Source organism: Hyperolius riggenbachi, chromosome 10 (genome assembly GCF_040937935.1).
Source record: "Hyperolius riggenbachi isolate aHypRig1 chromosome 10, aHypRig1.pri, whole genome shotgun sequence".
In the NCBI taxonomy this organism is placed as follows: Eukaryota; Metazoa; Chordata; class Amphibia; order Anura; family Hyperoliidae; genus Hyperolius; species Hyperolius riggenbachi.
Genome location: NC_090655.1, coordinates 39,515,863 through 39,540,951, shown reverse-complemented (window position 1 = coordinate 39,540,951; position 25,089 = coordinate 39,515,863). Strand labels below are relative to the sequence as shown.

Genomic DNA, 25,089 nt, shown 5'->3' with positions numbered 1-25,089 from the left:
TGTGGTTGGGGCTTTTAGGCAGGAAGGATTGCAGAGTGATTCCACTGTGTGGAAGAGTTGAGCAGCTCTGTTGTTGGCTGTAGATATTTTGTGCGAGATAAAGTCTGATTTTTTCTTGGTTATTGCTTGTTGGTATTGTCTGAGGTGTTGAACTAGGCTAGATTTGTGCTCCTCAGTCCCTGATTTACGCCACTGTCTTTCTAGTCTGCGCCCTTTCTTTTTTAGATCCATGATGGTTTTGTCAAACCAATTAGCTTTCTGCTTTTTGGTTGCTGATTTGGTGCGCCATGGGGCAATACTGTCAAGTGTTTCATATATCGTGGTGTTGTACTGGGTTACTAGAGTGTTTGGGTCCATTTGGCTGTGGAGTAGATTTGTAAAATCCAGGTTGGCAGTTATCCTCTCCGGTGTTAATTTACTCAGGGGACGGGTTTTGATTGTTTCTTTAGGGAGCTGCTTGATAGGGTGATGTTCAATAGTAAACTGTATTATGTGATGGTCTGACCACACCACTGGGGTTACTGTTATGTTACTAATGTCCATTCCGAGGTGGAACAGTAAGTCTAGCGTATGCCCTCCTCTGTGGGTAGCTGATTTTACAACTTGTGTGAAGCCTAGTCCACCCATGAGATTTATTAGTTCATTTGCATCTTGTGATTGAGTGTTATCAGCCCGGACGTTGAAGTCACCAAGGATGATCCAGCTCGGATAAGACAGAGTTAGCATTGCCAGAAGTTCTGAGAATTCCTGTAGGAATGGGTCAGCATCTCCGGGGGGACGATAAACCACTAAAATTTTGAAGCCTTTACCAGCTGAGATCTGGGCACCTATACATTCAAAAGACTTTGTTGAGCCAACATTCAGGGCCCTGAGCTGCAGAGTTGTTTTAGGAGGATAAAAACTCTTGAGAAACCACAGAAAATGTTGATGATTCCAAAACTTCAGTATCAAACATTATTATATCAAAATTGCAAAATTTTCAGGTAAAAAACCTTTTGTTTGTCAAAAAGTCCATAAATAACAGAAGATGATGCGATTTGACAATTATGGCAAGAGATAGTATGTGCTTTGTTCGTAAAGCTTTCAGGCAACCACACTAGTCCTTTTCGGGGCAGTTTGAAACCCTTCATTAGGGCTTTACAAAGCAAAAATAATCTAGGATCAAACACACACAATTATTATTATTATTATACATTTAATAACAAAAAGCTCAAACACCAGAAAAGTACAAATTTACTAGGTTATTTGCCATCTAGCCTTACTTCTAGTAAGGCTAGATAGCAAAAAGTGGCGCTGTACAATAGAATACAGGGCATAACAGTACAAAATGAACAATACACAGTTAACGATACGAGACAATGGTGGATTATAGCTGATGCAATAAATCAACAATACATCAACTACAATGCATACAATGCAATACATCAACTACAGATTTTTACTTGGGGTAGAAGATATGTGTGCATAATACTCAGTGCTGAGAAACAGAAGGGGAAAGAGAGCCCTGGCCAGAAGGCTTAAGGCCCATACACACGGGGTACGGCCGTCGCCGCAACCACGTGGCACGCGCGTGTTGCGGCGACAGGTCGACCGTGTGTATGACGCGCGCGCCCCGAACCGTCGCCCGTCGCAGCTCTCGCCAGGCGATTGACATGTTCAATGGCCGGCTACAGCTGTCGCCGCAAATTCGCCGGAACTGTCGCTAGTCCCGCGTGAGTATGCGGGCTAGCAACAGGAGACCTATGCGAGTGAATGGAGCATCCAGCCGGGGAATGCTCCATTCACAAACAGCTTCCGCCGCGTCTCTGCCTTTCTGGCGAGACGTGTGGACAGCTGTCGCCGGCAGGGAGCTGTCGCTCCCTGTTCGCGTGCACGCATGCAACGGGGGACAGTTGTCCCCCGTGTGTATGTAGCTTTATGCTACATACACACAAGGCACGGATGTCTGCAGTTGCATGGAGACAAGCAACAGTTGAAAGTCTCCAGCAACGACAGTTGTATACAAGCAACGATTGTATACACGCGGCAACAACCTGTCTGCAACATAGTGGAATCTGTTGCTCATCAACTTTTGTCGCAGGTTCAATGAACTGTCGGACTCACAAGAGTTGCTAGAGACTAGCATACACACGACCGCACCGACTTAAGACTAGCGACGGTTCCTGCAACAGCTGTTGCCGGCGATTGGCCAAGTCAATCGCCTGGCGACAGCTCTGATTAGCATCAGTTCCTTGCGCGTGCCTCATACACACGAAGGACCTGTCGCCGCAACATGCGCGGGCCATGTGTTTCCAGCAACAGTTGTAGCCCGTGTGTATGGGCTATTAAAGGAGTCATCAATCAAAAAAGCCCCCCCCCCTCCATTCTACTTACCCAGGGCTTCCTCCGGCCCCTTGCAGCTAAAGGCCCATACACACGGGGGAAAGGCCCGAACCGTCGCCTGTCGGAGCTGTCGCCAGGCGATTGACATGTTCAATCGCCGGCTACAGCTGTCGCCGCGACTTCACCGGAACTGTCGCTAGTCCCGCGTATGCGGGCTAGCGACAGGAGACCTACGGGAGTGAATGAAGCATCCAGCCGAGGGGATGCTCCATTCACAAACCGCTTCCGCCACGTCTCTGCCTTTCTGGCAAGACGTGTGGACAGCTGTCGCTCCCTGTTCGCATGCGCGCATGCTACGGGGGACAATTGTCCCCCGTGAGTATGTAGCTTAACATGTCCCATGCTGACAGCTCTGCTCGCAGCTGCCAGCCCAGGGTCTCCGGCGGTGCAGAGGCCCTCGCTCGGGCCCAGAGGTTGCCCTCTATCTTCGGCAGAGACCCCGGGCCCACGGCTGAGTACGGAGCTGCAGTGTGGGACAGTCAGCTGCAAGGGGCTGGAGAAAGCCCTGGGTAAGTAGAACAGGGGGGGTGGGGGGAGCTTTTTTTGACTCATGTTTCCTTTAAGGGCCCATTCACACTGGGGTGATTCACAGGTGTTTACTGCGGAGAGACGGCGATTTGCAGTACATGCAATCCCGGTGCATGCAGGGCTTTTTTGCAAAAAATTTTTTTTGAGCAATCGTGATTGCAATGTTTAAAAAGGACTAATGGCGGTCGCTTAAAAATGTACAGTCAAAAATACGTGTTTACCGGGGAAAATCACTGACACAAAATCCTAGCGCTAATCGCTAGCGTTTTGCGATCCAGAGGGTGAATGGGCCATTACCGTCTAAGGATTTAAGGGATAGGACATTAGGGAAGCTCTGTATGAGATGGTAAAATGGTGGTCAGTGGCCAAAGTGTCCTATGTAGGAGAGTATGCTTGCCTGAAGAGGGGAATTTTCAGGTGAGGGCTCGTTTCCACTATCGCGAATCCGCATGCGTCCAACGCATGCGGATTCGCACATGTAATGCAAGTGGATGGGCCTGTTTCCACTGTAGCGTTGTTGAGGTGCGTTTTTTTCAGCGGTGAAAAAACGCACAAAAGAGCCGCAGAATTCGCCTGCGAGTGGAATGCATGCGAATCGCATGCAATGTATTTAATAGGGAAATCGCATGCGATTTCCCCATGCGTTTTTTGCCGCGAATTCGCATGCGAATTTGCATAGGTACCAATGTAAATTCACACAGGCAGTGACATGGTTAAAATCGCATATACCCTCACCTATGCGAATTCGCAGCAAAAAACGCATGGGGAATCGCATCCGCATGCGATTTCATCAGCGGTGGAATCCAGGCGATTCCGCACCGCAATAGTGGAAACGAGCCCTAAGTGTGTGGTGGATGTGTTGAGGAAGGGTGTTCCAGAGAAAAGGAGAAGATCGGGAGAAGACTTGTAAGCGGGACTGAGAAGAGGTGACCAGAGAAGAAGACAAAAGAATATTGTTAATGAAGGGGTGTAGGATTGTATCTGGAAATAAGGTTATTTATTAGGCTGTGAAGAGCTTTGTAGGTGAGTCAGGATTTTAAAGGGGCACTACAGCAAAAAACTGTAAAATTTAAAATATGTGCAAACATATACAAATAAGAAGTACATTTTTCCAGAGTAAAATGAGCCATAAATTACTTTTCTCCTATGTTGCTGTCACTTACAGTAGGTAGTAGAAATCTGACAAGCGACAGGTTTTGGACTAGTCCATCTCTTTATAGGGGATTCTCAGGGACATATTTATTTTCAAAAGCACTTAGGGCTGGTGCACACCGAGCGGCTTTTTGGGCGTTTTCAGATCCGCTTGCGGCTGCGGATCTGCTTGGTCAATGTATCTCAATGGGGTGGTGCACACCAGAGCGGGGGGCGTTTTGCAGAAACGAAAAATGCCTGGGTGAGGCATTTTTTGGATTGCGGGTGCGTTTCTGCCTCAATGTTAAGTATAGGAAAAACGCAAACCGCTCTGAAAAACGGCACTTCAGAGCGGTTTTGCAGGCGTTTTTGTTACAGAAGCTGTTCAGTAACAGCTTTACTGTAACAATATATGAAATCTACTATACTGAAAACCGCAGCAGCAATCCGCAAAACGCTAGCAAAACGCCTCATAAAAATAAAAAAAAGCATTTAAAAATCTGCTAGCATTTTGCGGATCTGCTAGCGGGTTTTGGTGTGCACCAGCCCTTAGTGAATGGCAGTTGCTCTGTCCAACTGCCAAAAAACTGTGTAGCGAGCACGGAAGCTGGCCAGCATCACTGTTTAAATCCTTTTTCGGGAATATCTTTATGAAGAATAAAAGCCTTGCTGAGAATCCCCTATGAAGAGATGGACTTGTCCAAAACCTGTCACTTCTGTCAGATTTCTACTGCCTACTGTAAGTGACAGCATTATAGGAGAAAAGTAATTTATGGCTCATTTTACTCTGAAAAAAATGTACTTCTTATTTGTATATGTTTGCACATATTTTACATTTTACAGTTTTCGCCATAGTGCCCCTTTAACTGTATCCTTTGTCAGTTTCTTCACTGGCTGTCAGTTACAGAGTGGCATAGGGACTCCATCTTCTCTGGACTCCAACTGGACACCAAAGACCATCGGAGCAGACACTGAACTGTTCCATCCAACCGGGCCAATTGTTATCTGGTTCAATATGAATATAAACCGAGCCTTAAGGCCCGTACTCACGGGCTGCAAAACTCGCCTGTCGCCAGCACACGTGAGCGTGTGGGCGACAGGCCGGCGACAGCTTCTCGCCAGGTCCCTCCACGTACACATGCGGAAGAGGGACCAGCGGCAAGGCGGAAGCTGTCGCTGACGTTCCTCCTCCCCCCGCCGGAAGGTCTGTGAACCTCAATGGAGGTTGCTGTCGCTAGTCCGCGTACTCACGCGGACTAGCGACAGTTGCGGCGGGGGGGCAGCGGCGACTGTCGCCATGCGATTGAAAGTTTCAATCGCATGGCGACATAGCGACGGGCGACAGTTCGGGGGCGCGCGCGCGTGCGACGGCCCATACTCACGGGCGACCTGTCGCCGCAACACGCGCGCGCCGCGTGTTGAGGCGACAAAAGTCCCTCGTGAGTATGGGCCATAACAATCGTATCACAAATGGTTTGGGCAACAAAAATCAAGCTTAACCACTAAACGACCGCGTCACGCCAATTGGCGTGAACGCGGTGGCTCCCCCAGGACTGCCTAATGCCAATTGGCGTCAAGTCCTGGGGGAGTGGTTTACAGGGGATCCCTGTTAGAATGACTGTTAGACGGTGGTTTCGCTCCGACACTCATCCACGTTACTCTAGCAACCGCGTGGGGTGCTTGGATGGACGACAGCACCTGGAGCCAGCGGCATCAGGCTGGCGAGGTGTTGGATGCGGCATCACAAGGCCGATTCTGGATCGATTTTTAGTATGAAATTGATCGGGAATCGGCCTGTTGTGTAAGCGAAAATCGCTATCGCTAGCGTTTTTAATGAGCGTTTTGTAAGCAATTTCATGAGTTTTCTGGCGATTTTGATAGCGAATTTAAAAAGTGTAAGCTTTTTGCCAGCGATTGTGTAGTGATTTGCGATTAGCATTTTTTATTGTGATTGGTACTCTCAATTAATTAAAAAACATTTTTTACAGTGTGCATTAATTTACAAAACGCTAACAAATCGCTCTGTGTAGCCATTCATGAGCGATTATTCCAGCATTTATATACTTTACTTTGCAGAAACGCTGACGCCAACAAAATACTGCATTGTCCTGCGATAGCGATTTTGCTAATCGCAATCGCTCCAGTGGAATTTTGCCCATCCATTAACATTAGCTGAGCGTTTAGCGAAATCACTAGTGTTTTGAATTGCTCCCTAATGCTGGGAATACACGGTTCGTTTCTGGCGCTCGTTTCTCCTCTCGATCGGTTTTGCCGCTTGATTCTGCAGTCAATTCTCTTAGTTTCCGCTCATTTTTCTTATCTTTTTCCATTTACTTCTATCAGAAATCGAGCAGCAAAAGAATTGAAAGGCAGATCGGACATGTCAGAAATTATCTATGGAACCATCTAATCACCTAAAAAACGAACCATGTATTCCATGGATTCCAGCCCTCAGATCAGAGAGAGATCTGTCTCTTGGTTGATTTGTCCATACATCGTATGGGCACCTTAATAACTACAGGAAAAGGCACAAGCCCTGCTGTTTGGTTTTGTTTTTTTGTAGGCTTTTTAGGTAAAGGTGCGTACACACGCACTACCAGATGCAACGACGGGTCCGCCGGACCTTCCCGCTGGGCGGTCTTTAGCCGACAGTATGCGCGTGTGTACGCTCAGCGGATCGTTCAGAAACAGCCTTATCGGTCGGCCGACAGCGCGTACACACGCGCATACTGTCGGCTAAAGACCGCCCAGCGAGATGGTCCGGCGGACCCGTCGTTGCATCTGGCAGTGCGTGTGTACGCACCTTAAAAGCAATACTTGTAAGAACAGGTAATCTTGGTACTTGATTTGTATGATAAGATCTGAAGAACAGAGAACCACTATCAATCATCTACCAAAACCTCTGCACGTGGGCCACAATTCACTGCAGAAAATTACATTATAGGGTAGAGATAAGTCAGAGTTTTGTTTGTTATGGCTCTGCATTGACTTTACAACAATGTCACCCAACTGCAGACTGATCTTTTGATGTGTTATTATCAGTATCTATCATCTCCAATCCCTTCATTGAATCGATTAGTTATTGTTAGGCATTGTTCTTATGAGCTCATGATAGTATATAACACTTATGTGCATTGTATAACAAAATCTGTTTAGGATCCCTGAAGATCATCTTGAGAGAACACATTAGTGATTGATGGTTTTAACCAATCAGTGTGGCTGTGGCTATATTTCTCAATTGGGGATTGCTCAGTTGGGGATTTTACCAGGGCTGCAAGCAGGGCCCAAGTTCAACCATGATAAATTGAGTGTTTAAAGGGTCCATACACACGTCGGACTTTTGCGAACGACGGGTCGTTTGAACGTCCCGTCGTTCAGTCGTCTGCTCGCCAAATCGGGCGTGTGTACAGACTGTCGTTCGGGTGATAAGACTGGTTTTGAGCGATCCGCCGTAACTCGTCCACGTTACTCTAGCAACCGCGTGGGGTGTCTGGATGGACGACAGCACCTGGAGCCAGCGGCATCAGGCTGGCGAGGTGTTGGATGCGGCATCACAAGGCCGATTCTGGATCGTTTTTTAGTATGGAATTGATCGGGATTTGGCCTGTTGTGTAAGCGAAATTCGATATCGCTAGCGTTTTTAATGAGCGTTTTGTAAGCAATTTCATGACTTTTCTGGCGATGTTGATAGCGAATTTAAAAAGTGTAAGCTTTTTGCCAGCGATTGTGTAGTGATTTGCGATTAGCATTTTTTATTGTGATCCCTGAAGATCATCTTGAGAGAACAGATTAGTGATTGATGGTTTTAACCAATCAGTGTGGCTGTGGCTATATTTCTCAATTGGGGATTGCTCAGTTGGGGATTTTACCAGGGCTGCAAGCAGGGCCCAAGTTCAACCATGATAAATTGAGTGTTTAAAGGGTCCATACACACGTCTGACTTTTGCGAACGACGGGTCGTTTGAACGTCCCGTCGTTCAGTCGTCCGCACGCCAAATCGGGCGTGTGTACAGACTGTCGTTCGGGTGATAAGACTGGTTTTGAGCGATCCGCCGGGCGGATCACTCAAAACCAGTCTTATCACCCGAACGACAGTCTGTACACACGCCCGATTTGGCGTGCGGAGAGCCTCAGTGAGTCTATTTTCTATGTCTGCAAGTTATTGATCTGGGCATGATCTATGCTAATACTGGATGAACTGCGGAATTGATTCACTGCACCATTGCTTTTGCTACATGCCCTTATCGGGGGTCTGTGCACTGTTTTGAGCGACACATCTTTGTGGAGGACTGCCCCCCAGTGTAGCACTACTATTACATTGGCATATAGCTGTCAGTGGCGGACATACGGCCGTGCAGGCCGTGCAAGCGCACAGGGGCCCCTCAAGCTCCGTTTTTGAGGGGCCCATTATGTATTGCAGGCGGTTTTTTTTTGTTTTTTTTTAGTTTTTTTTATCCCCGGGGGGCCCGACTCTTATCACTCCCTCACCTCGGCGGGCCCCCCTCCTGTTATGCTCGGCGCCTAGCGGGAGATACAGCTATTGTCTCCGGGCTGCAGCAGACACTAGAGCTCCAGCCGCCTGTCCACTCCTGTCTCCTCCTCAGCAATACCGCTCTGCACTACTTCCTGATTCAGTGCGTGCAGAGCGGTATTGCTGAGGAGCAGGGGAGGACTGGCCAGGGGGGAAGGGGGGAGATTTCCCCCCAGGCTGCCTCTCATTTAATGATTTAGGGCTGGCCGATCCACCAACCGCTTCAATCATTATTATTCAATCGGATGAAACAAGCATGCTCAATCAACAATTTGACTTATTTCGGGTGGAAAGTAGTTCAATCTAAGATGCTGGGAAATCTCGGGCCGATGTGGTCGTGAAGTGCGATAATAACAAATTATGAACGCAATGGAAACCATGGCCGTTGTCCCTCAAAATGTATTATGTGCCCCACGGTGACTGTGCATTTATACTTTACCTGTCATTTGGGCTGGGGCTGCCGTGCAACTGGGCCTCTAGTTTGTGTTTTCCCTCCAGGCCAAAAGGTCCCAGTCCTCCCCTGCTGAGGAGGAGACTAATAGCTGGCTGTATCTCCCGCTCGGCGCCGCGCATAACAGGAGGGGGGCCCGCCGAGGTGAGGGAGTGATCGGGCCCTCCTCCCAGCCTCGGCAAATAGTCCACCCACCAGGTAATCTTATCTTTCACCCTCCCAGACCGACCAGCCCGCCCCCCAGGTAATCGTACAGCCCGCCCCCCCCAGGTAATCCTACAGCTTCACCCCCCCAGGTAATCCTACAGCCCCCCCCCAGGTAATCCTACAGCCCGCCCCCCAGGTAATCCTACAGCTTCCCCCCCCCAGGTAATCCTACAGCCCGCCCCCCAGGTAATCCTACAGCCCACCCCCAGGTAATCCTAAAGGCCCCCCCCAGGTAATTCTACAGCCCCCCCCCCCCCCGGTAATCCTACAGCCCACCCCCAGGTAATTCTACAGCCCCCCCAGGTAATCCTACAGCCCACCCAACCACCCAGACCCAGGTATTCCTACAGCCCACCCACCCAGACCCAGGTAATCCTATAGCCCACCCACCCAGACCCAGGTAATCCTACAGCCCACCCACCCAGACAATCCTATAGCCCACCCACCCACCCACCCCCAGGTAATCCTATAGCCCACCCACACCCAGGTATTCCTATAGCCCACCCACCCAGACCCAGGTATTCCTATAGCCCACCCACCCAGACCCAGGTATTCCTATAGCCCACCCACCCAGACCCAGGTATTCCTATAGCCCAAAGGACCCAGGTATTCCTATAGCCCAAAGGACCCAGGTATTCCGATAGCCCACCCACCCACCCAGACCCAGGTATTCCGATAGCCCACCCAGACCCAGGTATTCCGATAGCCCACCCACCCACCCACCCAGACCCAGGTAATCCTATAGCCCACCCACCCACCCAGACCCAGGTAATCCTAGAGCCCACCCACCCACCCAGACCCAGGTAATCCTAAAGCCCACCCACCCACCCAGACCCAGGTAATCCTATAGCCCACCCACCCACCCAGACCCAGGTAATCCTATAGCCCACCCAGACCCAGGTAATCCTATAGCCCACCCAGACCCAGGTAATCCTATAGCCCACCCACCCACCCAGACCCAGGTAATCCTATAACCCACCCAGACCCAGGTAATCCTATAGCCCACCCACCCACCCAGACCCAGGTAATCCTATAGCCCACCCACCCACCCAGACCCAGGTAATCCTATAGCCCACCCACCCACTCAGACCCAGGTAATCCTCCACCCACCCAGACCCAGGTAATCCTCCATCCCACCCTCACAGGTAAGCTCACTATCTAATATCTTTTATATGTATAGTAAATAGCGCATAATTTTTTATTAGGAGACAGGGCTTTACTCAAAGTTCCCTGTTGATGTCAACTGCTGAATTAACTGCTGCTAAGTTCATGTACCCGTCATCGCACGTAAGATTGCACGTATTTTCTGGGCATATCTGCCGACTTGCTTGCACGTATTTTCTGGGCATATCTGCCGACTTGATTGCACGTATTTTCTGGGCATATCTGCCGACTTGATTGCACGTATTTTCTGGGCATATCTGCCGACAAGATTGCACGTATTTTCTGGGCATATCTGCCGACAAGATTGCACGTATTTTCTGGGCATATCTGCCGACATGATTGCACGTATTTTCTGGGCATATCTGCCGACATGATTGCACGTATTTTCTGGGCATATCTGCCGACATGATTGCACGTATTTTCTGGGCATATCTGCCGACATGATTGCACGTATTTTCTGGGCATATCTGCCGACATGATTGCACGTATTTTCTGGGCATATCTGCCGACATGATTGCACGTATTTTCTGGGCATATCTGCCGACATGATTGCACGTATTTTCTGGGCATATCTGCCGACATGATTGCACGTATTTTCTGGGCATATCTGCCGACATCATTGCACGTATTTTCTGGGCATATCTGCCGACATGATTGCACGTATTTTCTGGGCATATCTGCCGACATCATTGCACGTATTTTCTGGGCATATCTGCCGACATCATTGCACGTATTTTCTGGGCATATCTGCCGACATCATTGCACGTATTTTCTGGGCATATCTGCCGATATCATTGCACGTATTTTCTGGGCATAAGGAAATAAATATGGCAGCCTCCATATCACTCTCACCCCGGGATCACTTTAAATTACAGTTAGCTCCGCCCTTATCCGGTCATTGCCACGCCCATTTTTTGCCGCGGCGCTACGTGCCGCAGGTTCTATCCACACCCATTTTTTGCCGCAGGTTATAGCCACACCCATTTTTTGCCGCAGGTTATAGCCACGCCCATTTTTTGCCGGTCAGGGGGGCCCACAATTGATATTTTGCACAGGGGCCCACTGCTGGCTGTGTCCGCCACTGGTTAGCGTCCATAGTGGTATGGTTTCTGGGATCCCAGGTGTGACTGGTGTGAATGAAGTGAGCTGCTAGTGTGAACCCAGCCGGCTGTGCAATTACCATCCATGGAGTGATTTTTTATAGTTTTAAAATGACATGTTAGTGATATACAATGTTTTCTATTTTTGAATAAAGCATATTTTAGTGGAGTTGATGCAGAGTCTGTTTCCCACTTGTTACTGTTCTACTATTATTGTTCAGACTCCTGCTCCTCCACAATTGTGGGGTATCGCCTTAATGACCAATACCTGTGAGTTCTGGGGATTTTTGTGTTTGTTTGTTTTTTTAAACTTGGGAATTCAATTTTCCTTCGATGATAGCAATCCGTCCACGCCCTGACGCAGCAAAGCAGCCCTAAACCATGATGCCCCCACCACCATACTTTACAGTTGGGATGAAGTTTTGATGCTGGTGTCCTGTGCCTTTTTTTTTCTCCACACATAGTGTTGAGTGTTTCTTCCAAACAACTTAACTTTTGTTTCATCTGTCCACAGAATATTTTGCCAGTACTGCTGTGGAACATCCAGGTGTTGTTTTGCAAACTTTAAACATGCAGCAATGGGTTTTTTGGACAGCAGTGGCTTCCTCTGTGGTATCCTCCCATGAACTCCATTCTTGTTTAGTGTTTTACATATCATACAATACAATACAATTACATTTCTATAGCGCTTTTCTCCCATAGGACTCAAAGCGCTTAGGCTCTCTCAGATTCAGTAATTAGTAGGATGAAGTATTCACACAACAAAAGTTATATTTCTGCAAATGCCAAACTGAACAGGTGGGTTTTCAGTCTGGATTTGAACACGACCAGGGATGGAGCTGTCCTGATTTGTTGAGGTAAGGAGTTCCAAAACGTAGGGGCAGCATGACAGAAGGCTCTGGGACCAAAAGTTTCCAAGTGGACTCTGGGTATGACTAGATTATTAGAACCTGTTGATCTAAGAATGCGGGGATTGCTACGTAGCTGCAACATATCTTTCATGTATCCAGGGCCTAGATTATTCAGGGATTTAAATGTCAGTAGGCCGATCTTGAATAGGACCCTCCATTCTATAGGTAGCCAGTGAAGGGAGTGCAGGACTGGCGTTATGTGGCAGTGACGGGGTTGGTTGGTTAGCAGTCTGGCAGCAGTATTCTGTATCAGCTGTAGACGGTACAAGACCTTTTTTGGAAGGCCAGTGTAGAGAGCATTGCAGTAGTCCAGTCGGGATGTGATGAAGGCGTGGACTAAGGTTGGCAGATCTTCTGGGGGGATGAGGTGCTTGATTTTTGCAATGTTCTTCAGGTGAAAATAGGATGATTTCACCACAGCAGAGATTTGAGTTCTGAAGTTTAAATCCCAATCAATTAGAACTCCCAGGCTACGCACATGATCAGAGCTGCGTAGATCCGTGCCTCCTATTCCCAGTGATGAAGACTGCAAGTTAAGTTGTTTTGTTATCATGCTCTGCCCTCCAATCAGGATTTCAGTTTTGTCTGCATTTAGTTTCAGCCAGTTGTCATTCATCCATTGCTGTAGTTCACGTAAGCAGGCGTTTATAGTTAGAGTTGGGTCTGTCACACCAGGCTTGAAGGAAAGATATAGTTGGGTGTCGTCTGCATAGCAGTGGTATGTCAGGCCATGTTTTTGGATTAGTTTTCCCATAGAGTCGCTAACGGGGATGTTAGCCTATGCCAGAGACTTTTGAAAGTCTATGTGCGATTCCGACATTTTGAATATGTTGGCCGCATGCACGAAACGCCGTGAGTACGTCAGGGAATCCCAGTGATGTACTTCCTGTCCAACAGGGAGTACGTCACTGGGCGAGGGGCATCAAAAGGGCATGTGGGCGGGTAGCGCTATACATATGACCCTGTTGGTGCACTACGATGCGATGGGGGTGGATCATCACACCGCTAATGCAATGACCAACTGGAGAAGCGGCCTTAGAGGAGAGGGCAGCACAATTACAGGTGTTTCCATATCCTAATCACTTCAAGTGACCCTGTAGTGAGAGAGATATGGAGGCTGCTATGTGTATTTCCCTTTAAAGGGGAACTGAAGTAAGAGGTATACGGAGGCTGCCATATTGATTTCCTTTTAATCAATACCAGTTGCCTGGCAGCCCTGCTGGTCTATTTATCTGCAGTAGTATCTGAATAACACCAGAAACAAGCATGCAGCTAGTCTTGTCAGATCTGACTTTAAAGTCTGAAACACCTGATCTGCTGCATGCTTGTTCAGGGGCTATAGCTAATAGTATTAGAGGCAGAGGATCAGCAGGGCTGCCAGGCAACTGGTATTGCTTAAAAGGAAATAAACATGGCAGCCTCCATATACCTCTCTCTTCAGTTCCCCTTTAAATGCAGCCTAAATGATTAACTTTTTCCTGTTATTCTGCTAATTGTCCTAGAGAGGAAGGCATTTCAGGCAGAATTATGTTCCCCTCAGCCTTGCACCCAGCAAGCAGTCTCTGAGGTGCCCCAATTAGGACATGAAGCCTTGTTCACAGACCTTGATGTCTGAGCAGAATCCTGTTTCTAATGAAGGACAGTGAAAAAAATACAACAAAAACATAACCTATCTAGTCACTCACTCCCCCCATCCCTCCGTCTCCCAACATTTTGACGTGTGTGCGAGGGAGAGCTGGAACGCAGATAACATCCATACCAGCTTGTATCCACCAGAGCTTGTATCTGTGCTAATTGTTTCGCAGTATATCTCACTATCAATGGGTGCCCTCTCTGTCAAGCTGGGCCCCAGCCTCGCAGGTGCAGAAAGGGACCTTGGTGGGCAGAGAACTGATTAAAAACTTGAAAACAGTTACTGCATTGTCTACAGGGCTCCTCAAGGTCCTCAATTTACCATAAATGGTGGAGCTAGCTGTAACCCAGCACTCAGAAGTCCAGATCCCAGCTGGCAAACAGGTTCTCAAGAACTTCCTCAGGACCTCGCTCCATTCTTCTCAACTGGCGCAACTTTATTAAGGTAAACATTATGTTTTCTGAACCTCTTTTTTTTGTGTTGGAGATATTTAGGAAGTTACTATTTCTCATTAACGCATTTTGTTTTTTAAATTATAGTACAACTGAACTGAGCTGGAAATGGAGGCTGCCATGTTTATTTCCTTTTCAACATTTTCAACATTACCAGTTGCCTGGCTGTCCTGATGAATGATCTTTGGCTGCACTAGTGTCTGAATCACACACCAGAAACAAGCATACAGCTAATTCAGTCAGTAGCATCTGGTCTGTGTGCTTGTTCACGGTCTACGACTAAAAGTATTACAGGTAGAAGATCAACAGCATAGCCAGGCAATTTGCATTGTTTAAAGGGGAACTAAAGTAAGAGGTATATGGAGGCTGCCATATTTATTTCCTTTTAATCAATACCAGTTGCCTGGCAGCCCTGCTGGTCTATTTCTCTGCAGTAGTATCTGAATAACACCAGAAACAAGCATGCAGCTAGTCTTGTCAGATCTGACTTTAAAGTCTGAAACACCTGATCTGCTGCATGCTTGTTCAGGGGCTATGGCTAATATATTAGAGGCAGAGAATCAGCAGGGCTGCCAGGCAACTGGTATTGCTTAAAAGGAAACATGGCAGCCTCCATATACCTCTCTCTTCAGTTTCCCTTTAAAAGAAAATAAATGTGACCGCCTCCACATTCCTCTCAGTTCCTGTGTTAAGGAACCCGAGGTGAGAGGGATAGGGAGGCTGACATTTTTATTTACTTTTAAACCATGCACATTGCCTGGCTGTCTTGCTGATCCTCTGCCATCTTGTACTTTTAGCCACAGACCCTGAACAAGCCTGCAGATGCGATGCTTCTGACTGCTGGATTAGCTGAATACTTGGTTTTAGGTGTGAGAGTCAGAAACTGCCATGGCTAAAGATATTAATTGGATGCCAGGCAATTGGTATTGTTTTAAAGGAAAACAATATGGCAGCCTCGATATGTGTTTCACTTCAGGTTCCTTAAAGGACAACTGAAGAGAGGAGAATATGGAGGCTGTCATATTTATTTCCTTTTACGCAATACCAGTTGCCAGGCAGTCCTGCTGATCTTCTATTTGGCTGCAGTAGTGTCCGAGTAACACCAGACACAAGCATGCAGCTAATCTAGTCAGATCTGACAATAATGTCAGAAAGACCTTATCTGCTGCATGCTTGTTCAGGGTCTATGGCTAAAATATTAGAGGCAGACGGTCAGCAGGACAGCCAGGCAACTTGCATAGCTTAAAAGGAAATAAATATGGCAGCCTCCATATCCCTCTCGCTTCATTTGCCCTTTAAAGGGAAACTGAAGTAAGTGGTATACGGAGGCTGCCATATTTATTTTCTTTTTATCAATACCAGTTGCCTGGCAGCCCTGCTGGTCTATTTCTCTGCATTAGTATCTGAATAACACCAGAAACAAGCATGCAGCTAGTCTTGTCAGATCTGACTTTAAAGCCAGAAACACCTGATCTGCTGCATGCTTGTTCAGGGGCTATGGCTAATAGTATTAGAGGCAGAGGATCAGCAGGGCTGCCAGGCAACTGGTATTGCTTAAAAGGAATAAACATGGCAGCCTCCATATAACACTCTCTTCAGTTCCCCTTTAAGCTGTGTCTCTATGAGACATGGCAGCATGTGTCAGAAACCTACTCATTTTTTTTATCTATTTGATTTGCCCAGATTTGAATGCTTTTGTTTTGTTTACAGCAGAAAAAAATCTTCTATATAACTTTATATAATAATTGTTTTTAAAGCACACCTGAAATGAGTGATATGGAGGCTGACATATTCATTTATTTTTAAACAATGCATATTGCCTGGCTGTCCTGCTGATCCTCTGCCTCTTATACTTTTAGCCATAGACCCTGAACAAGCATGCAGATTGGGTGCACTGACTGGATTAGCTGCATGCTTGTTCCGGCTGTGTGAGTCAGACACTACTGATATCTGAAAGATCAGCAGGGCTGCCCGGCAACTGGTATTGTTTAAAAGGAAATTAAATGACACCCTCCATATCTCTTCCTTTTCCGGTGACCTTTAATACTTGAGCTTTTCATCCACTGTATGCAGGGCTGCTGTGACACAGACAGGGAGCCCCGTTCACACTTCAGGTGGGTACACACATCAGATAAAAGTCTTTGGAAAATGAAAGATCACAGAGCAATTTTACCCCCTTCCATGTAGTATGAGAGCCATACTCTACACAGTCTATTCTATGGAGCTGAACTCCCCATCAGATAGAAATCTTTGCAAGATGCTGCACACAAAGATGTTGTAGACATTCAAAAGATCATTATCTGCAAAAGATCCGTTTGTACAAAATGCATTCATAGTCTATGATATCTGCAGATCTCATACACACCTTGTTTAACAGACATTCATCTGCAGATTAGACATTCATCTGCAGATCTGAAGATACATCCTGGTGGATCTGATCTGCAGATGAATGTCTGTTAAACAAGGTGTGTATGATGATCTGCAGATCTCATAGACTATGAATGCAATTTGCAGGAATGGATTTTTGGCAGGAACAGATCTTTTGCAGATACTGATCTTTTGTGTCTGTACAGCATCTTTGTGTGCAGCATCTTGCAAAGATTTCTATCTGATGGGGAGTTCAGCTCCATAGAATAGACTGTGTAGGTATGGCTCTCATACTACATGAAGGGTGGTAAGATTGGTCTGTGATCTTTCATTTTCCAAAGACTTTTATCTGACGTGTGTACCCACCTTTACTTGGGGATTCATTTTATATGGTTAGAGATCATTAGGAGACATAAATGGTCCAGTATACATGGACTGAACATTGAAAAGCTTATATGGAACCCTTGCCTAGGGCATAACAAACCAAAGAGTGGATTGCTGAAAAGTTAGTAAATTGGCAATTGTGCAACTGCACTTATTATTAATGGCCACACAGACGACTTTTTTTTGTATTTAAATAAATACATACTTTAACATATTAAAGATAAGTTATTGCTATGAGTACGGTTGCTAAAGCATGGTAAACACACTCAATTTTGATTGGCCAATCACTGATCAATTTCCCCACTACCATGTAGTATGATGGTCAACAAATGAAATACGGTACTATTCCGGTAGCCGGGCGCAACCACTAGGTGGCGTTAATTACTATTCCCCCTCCAGGCCGCTATGGATAGTAGGTTAAGATGTAACTCTGGTGGAGTTTTATCGCCACCTAGTGGACGCGCCCGGCTAACGGAAAAGAACCTTAAATACTATGAACCCATCATGTAGGTGAACTGTCATACTACATGGTGGTGGTACAACTGGTCATTGATTGGAAGGCGATTACTACGTTTAAAGCCCAGTATCCCAATTATGATTGGCCAATCACCGACCAATTGCACCATCTCCATGTAGTATCAGCCGAGGGGTTACCTATACAATCTGCTCATAGTATTCAATATCTCTTGACCTGCATACTATATGGAGGTGTTATAATTGGTCATTGATTGGTCAACTGAAAGTGTGTACCAGGTTTAACTGTTGCTGCTGTGTGGCAGACCATTTTTACATATTCAGTCTAGGTTTGCTGGGTCATTCTTAGAGATGATGGGCGACATACTAATAGTCACACTGTAGTCACTTCCTGTCTGAGTCAGGACTGAGTCAGCCACTTACATACCTGATAGTTAACTCTCTCAGGCAGAGAAAGAGAAAAAAAAAGGAACACCGCATAGTTGTGTGCTAGGCACTGTACAATCCCATGTCTATCTCATGTCACTTCGGGTATCCTTTAAGCACACCCTGTGAATCAAAGCATTGGTCTCTTCCGCCTGACAAAACCTCAGCATGCAGGGAGTCAATGGCCGTCATATTATCAGATGGAAGAGACCAAGTGAAAAGGAGGTGGGGGGGGGGGGGGATTGTGCCCTCATGTGCAGCCGTTCTGATACACGGAGAGCTGTCATTTTTTAAAGAAATGCTATTTAAGCTTTTTTTTTTTTTAACTCCGTTTTCTGCTTGATGCTGCTATTCTATAGGGATGGAAGGTGCCCATACATCTATTGACTTGGCAGCCGATCGACCATCCGATAATTAGCGAATTTTGGGCTGAAATTGATTGCATGTATCAATCGGATATGCTGCAATGCTACTATAGCTCCGGGCTCCTTCCACAATCTGCATACATACGCCGGAGTAACATGGGCGCGTGTGTGGAATCGATTGGGAATCGATCTGCGGTGTATGGGCAGTTGACAGATCTCTCTCTAATCAGATTGGATTAGAGAGAGATTTGCCCTTTGGTGGAATCTGCCCATCATCTCCTGATGTATGGCTACCTTTACAATGTTCTTCCCTGCACAGCTCCACTAGAAAATCCCTGTGCAACAAAGGTGCACACACTAAGGGCTGGTGCACACCAAAACCCGCTAGCAGATCCGCAAAACGCTAGCAGATTTTTAAACGCTTTTTTTTATTTTTATGAGGCGTTTTGCTAGCGTTTTGCGGATTGCTGCTGCGGTTTTCAGTATAGTAGATTTCATATATTGTTACAGTAAAGCTGTTACTGAACAGCTTCTGTAACAAAAACGCCTGCAAAACCGCTCTGAAGTGCCGTTTTTCAGAGCGGTTTGCGTTTTTCCTATACTTAACATTGAGGCAGAAACGCATCCGCAATCCAAAAAATGCCTCACCCAGGCATTTTTCGTTTCTGCAAAACGCCTGCCGCTCTGGTGTGCACCACCCCATTGAGATACATTGACCAAGCAGATCCGCAGCCGCAAGCGGATCTGAAAACGCCCAAAAAGCCGCTCGGTGTGCACCAGCCCTAACACCTAGTACACACTATCAATTAAGATTGGCCAATCGCTGACCCCATGTAGTATGAGGATATTGAATACTATGAGCAGATTGTGTACTTAAACTCTCATACTACATGGAGGTGGTAAAATTGGTCACTGATTGGCCAATCAAAATTGGAAGTGTGTATCAGGCTTTAGGTAGGTGGGCAGTCAGTTTGGTATTGTTTCCTAACAATGATTTTATGATATAGTATGTGGTTTCTATTGATTATTATTTAGTATTTATATAGCACCAACATCTCCTGCAGCGCTGTACAGAGTACATATTGTCATGTCACTTTACTGTCCCTCAGAGGGGCTCACAATCTAGTCCCCACCATAGTCATGTGTCTATGTATGTATCGTAGCCTAGGGCCAATTTAGGGGAAGTCAATTAAATTATCTGTATGTTTTTGAGTACCCGGGGGAAACCCACACATACACGGGGAGAACATACAAAAGTGATATTTTCTAATAAAATATGATTGATTAGGTTTTGGGGCTATAATAATAGTTGGATATTGTATAAAACCAGTGTGGCACTCTCTGCTCCATTTTTGCACTTTAGTCTTAGAATTTCAGCAGGAGACGGCACTGATTATTTCTAGTCTTTTCCATTCTTCAAAGGTTGTTAAAGGGAACCAGAGACGCCGGAATCCTAAAAAGAAAAAAAGATTTTACAATACAATACAATACAATAACATTTGTAAAGCGCTTTTCTCCCATAGGACTCAAAGCACATAGCTGTGTCTCAGATTAATACAGGGTTGCAGGCTGGGTTGTGTTACAGAGGAGATAGTCAGATGTTCATGAATGCCAGACTGAAGAGGTAGGTTTTCAGTTTAGACTTAAATGCTTCCAGGGATGGAGCTGTCCTGATTGGGTGTGGCAGGGAGTTCCAAAGTGTAAGAGCAGCATGACAAAAGGCTCTGTCTCCAAAGGTTTTGAGGTGGACTCTGGGGGTGACCATGGTGTTACGTCCTTTTGATCTAAGATTGTGGGGGGTGTGATGCAGTTGCAACAAGTCCTTCAGGTATCCAGGGCCCAGATTGTGCAAGAATTTGAATGTCAGTAAGCCAATCTTAAACAAAATTCTCCATTTTATCGGTAGCCAGTGGAGTGAGCTTAGGGTTGGTGTTATGTGGCAATGGCGGGGTTGGCTCGTTAACAGCCTTGCAGCGGCATTCTGTACTAATTGCAGGCGGCGTAAGTCTTTCTTATGCAGGCCTGTGTAGAGGGCGTTGCAGTAGTCTAACCTTGATGTGACGAAGGCATGAACTAGGGTTGGAAGATCCTCTGAAGGAATTAGGTGTTTAATCTTTGCAATATTCCTTAGATGAAAGAAGGAATGTTTCACAACAGCTGAGATTTGATTCCTGGGGCTTCTTCCAGCCCCATAAGCCTGCATCGCTCCCACGCCGCCATCCTCCGCTTCCTGGATCGCCGGTACCGGGTCCCGTCACTTCCGGCAGACGCGGCCAAATGTCCACATGAGCAGGGGCTCCCTCCATACCCTTACGCGTGCGGCTGCGCAGTATGCAGCCTCATGCGTACAGGTATGCTGGGAGCCCCTGTGATGTGGACAATTGTCCGCGTGCTGCCGCCGACTGGGCGACTGGCCGAAACTACGGGACCCGGTACCGCCGGATACAGGAAGCGGAGGAGGGCGGCGTGGGAGCGATCCGTGCGTATGGGGCTGAAGGAAGCCCCAGGTATGTATAAAATCTTCTTTCTGGGGCCTCTGGTTCCCTTTAATGCCAGAGAACTCTAAACCTTTCTGATAATTTATTTGTTTGTTTTAAAGGGTAACTGAAGTAAGAGGTATACGGAGGCTGCCATATTTATTTCCTTTTAATCAATACCAGTTGCCTGGCAGCCCTGCTGGTCTATTTCTCTGCAGTAGTATCTGAATAACACCAGAAACAAGCATACAGCTAGTCTTGTCAGATCTGACTTTAAAGTCTGAAACACCTGATCTGCTGCATGCTTGTTCAGGGGCTATGGCTAATAGTATTAGAGGCAGAGGATCAGCAGGGCTGCCAGGCAACTGGTATTGCTTAAAAGGAAACAGGCAGCCTCCATAGCCCTCTCTCTTCAGTTCCCCTTTAACAATGGGCAAACACTGACTAAATCATTTATATGTAAATATTAAAAATAAGCAATTTTATTCATTGTTATTTTCCTCTTTTAAGGGAACCTGTAGTGAGAGGTATATGGAGGCTGACCTTTATTTCCTTTGAAGCAATACCAGTTGCCTGGCTGTCCTGCAAATCCTCTGCCGCTAATACTTTTAGCCACAGCCCCCGAACAAGCATGCAGCAGATCAGGTGTTTCTGACATTATTGTCAAATCGGCCAAGATTAGCTGCATGCTTGTTTCTGGTGTGCTTCGGACACTACTGCAGCCAAATAGATCAGCTGGGCTGCCAGGCAACTGGTATTGTTTAAAAGTAAAAGACAAAGACAAACACTTATATAGCGCTTTTCTCCTGGCGGACTCAAAGCGCCAGAGCTGAAGCCTGGTCTCCCGTGTCAGAGGCAGAGCCCTTAACCATTACACTATCCAGCCACTGCTGGATTCTACTGGTTTCTACTGTAGAAACAGCTCAGAAGAGTTATTAAAGACAGGAGATAAGCTTAGTGAATTGAGGCCAATACGTATGGCCGACTCCATATCCCTCTCACCTTTAGTTATTTTTAAAAAGGCCCTGGGTTGTAATCGTGAATAACGTTGAACACAGTTAAAGCGGGATTGTCACCATAAAAATCAAATTTCAACAGCAACTGGTCTGAGTGTATTAAGTGATAAAGATGCTAATCCTGCATCCAAAAGTTTCAAAACTTTTTCTGCTGTTATGATTTAGAGTTATTACATACTTAAGGAGCACCGGCCCTTTAGTAGTCAGTGTCAAACAGTTGCATGCTGGGGGTTATTTTTATCTATAATCCTCCTCTTCCATTTATTTCCCTGTTTAGCTGCCTATCTGAAACACGATCTCCTGCTCACTTGTGTTTGCAAGCAAGGCTGAGGTGACTCAGCGATTGGAGGAGAAAAGAAAAAAAAGTAAAGGGCATAAATGACATCAGTATTTAGCCTACACTGTGGGCAAAAGACATGGTTCCCACCAGGAACAGAATTCTCTTCATTTACTATATAACATTCACTGAAATCAAAACGTGGACAGTGCAATACATGTGTTATGTAAGTAGATCAAGTATTTATCTACTTATATGTGTTTTTTTTCCCCCCTGGAATAGTATGGGTAATCCTACTGCTCCTTTTAAAGCTCTACTACAACCAGCAGGTGACAGGGGCAGAAAATCACCTGTTTACCCCACCTCTTCTTTTGAAACCCTGCCATACCCCACTCCTCTCCATCGGCAAGACTACTGTGGCCATTTGTATCTGAAGTGTTCTGAAGCTCTGTGGCCACTCCCACCTGCACTGCTGCAGCCTGAGGTGACACAGATGGGGATGGACTGTACAGGTTGCACAGATTTCCAATACATTTCATGTTCAAATGTATTGGAAATCTGTTAGCGCTACACTGGCAGGAATAGATTTCTCTCTGATCAGTTTCGATCAGACAGGGATCTATCTGATGGTCTAATCTGCTGCTCCTTAAATGACAACTGTAATGGGGACCATACACTGGTTGATTTCAGCGATCGATCAATTTGATCGCAAATCGATGCACGATCAAATGGACGATCGATCTATTTGCGGCCGATTTCGATCGATTTGATCTATCTGACATGATGGAAAATTTTGGTCGATCTGCTGCTGGCAGTAGCAGCAGATCGATGGCCCATAGAGTTGCATTGGATCTAATGGTGCAGTAATGCCTTTAGATTGATTTTCAAAGGATTTCCACTAGATTTAATTCTGAAATCTATTGGAAATCTGTTCCTAGTGTGTAGTACACATCAAATAGATTCCTGTTAGATTTGACAGGCATCTGACAGAAATCTATCTGATGGTCGAATCTGCTGCAAATCTATCAATGTATGGCCATCTTAACAAGAGAGACATGGAGGCTGCCATATTTATTTCCTTTTTAAACTAGTTGTCTTGCACTCCTGCTGATCCTCTGCCTCTAATACTTTTAGCCATAGACCCTGAACCAGCATGCAGCAGGTCAGGTGTTTCTGACATTATTGTCAGATCTGACAGGATTAGCTGCATGCATGTTTCTGGTGTGATTCAGACACTACTGCAGCCAAATAGGCCAACAGCACTGTCAGACAACTGGTATTGGTGTTTAAAGGGAAGGTCCAGGGGAAAAAATAAACAAACAACAACTTACCTGGGGCTTCCTTCAGCCCCGGCAGCCGTCCTGTGCCCTCGCGCAGCTCCGGTGGCTCATGGTCCCCTCCGGTGCAGATGCCGACCTGGCGCACTGCAATGTGCGGCTCATGGTGTCGCACTGACGTCATCCTGATTGTACTGCGCAGGCACAGAACTACTGCACATGCACAGTACAGTCCGGATGACGTCACCGCAACTACGTCAGAGGCAGAGTGGAATGCTACTACGCCTCTGATACCGGAGGGGAGCCCGGGCAACCGGCGGGGAGCAGAGCTGCGGCGAGGTCACAGTACGGCTGCCAGGGGCTGGAGAAAGCCCGAGGTAAGTGGATTTTTATTTTTTAGCCTGAATGTGTCCTTTAAAAGGAAATAAATATGGCAGCCTCCACATACCTCTCTTTACAGTTGTCCTTTAATACTTTTAGCCACAGACCGCGAACAAGCATGCAGGATCAGATGTTTGACTGAAGTCTGACTGCATTTGTTGCATGTGTGATTCAGATGCTACTGCAGCCAGAAAGCTCAGGAGGATGTCAGGCAACTGGTGTTATTTCAAAGGAAACCATTATGGCAGTCTCCATGGATTATATTAGCCTTCCATGACCTAGTTGTGTATAGGATTGGGACTATAAAAACACAGGATTATCTCTCTATCATTTCAGGTACTCTTTTAACTATAATTTTTAAAGTATTTTTGTCTGTGTTCTGTGTTTGTATCCTATAGGTAACATCAAGATGATAACCCGTTGTTCTGTCTTCCTATGCATTATATTTCTTTGAGCATATGATATAAAGAGGCATAAGGCATGGGGAAATGGAGCTGCCGGGGTCTTCTTCTCATCTAAGACCGCCCACAGTACAGTACCAGGACCGCCCACAGTACAGTGCCAGGAGCGCCCACAGTACAGTGCCAGGACCGCTCTCAATACAGTGCCAGGAGCGCCCACAGTACAGTGCCAGGAGCGCCCACAGTACAGTGCCAGGAGCGCCCACAGTACAGTACCAGGACCGCCCACAGTACAGTACCAGGACCGCCCACAGTACAGTACCAGGAGCGCCCACAGTACAGTGCCAGGACCGCCCACAATACAATCCCGTGAGACAAAAGCTGGAGCACTGTGGATGATATAACAATGGATATATACCCATTATTAAACTTCTAATTATAGGTACAAAAGATTAATTTGCTAAATAAACAAGAGACTCTTGTTGAAAAACCCATGTATTGTTAATTTTTTTGGAGAATGCGAATGTGGCCCTCCTTGCCATTTTATGTGGCCCACAAGAGCTTCATATGGGCAGTATAGTAAGCAATAAAAGAACTGCACACTGCTTTCCTGTCCAGAGGACAGTATTCGTGGTTGAAACGTTGTCAGTTTGAGCCCGGGGTCAGCACACTTACACCAGGCGCAGGGAAATAAGGGTGCGCAGTCACATTGTTAGTAAAATATCGTTATTAAATGCCTATATTTTACTATAAA

General features: G+C 46.3%; 1 long non-coding RNA gene across 1 annotated transcript; it reads left to right on the top strand.

Moving 5' to 3' along the window:
* Window positions 1–14,338: 14,338 nt before the first annotated feature.
* LOC137533834 (uncharacterized) lies at window positions 14,339–24,825 on the top strand. Its single transcript, XR_011024232.1, has 2 exons — window positions 14,339–14,482; window positions 24,333–24,825. It is a non-coding gene; the product is annotated as an uncharacterized lncRNA (long non-coding RNA).
* The last annotated feature ends 264 nt before the right edge of the window (window positions 24,826–25,089 follow it).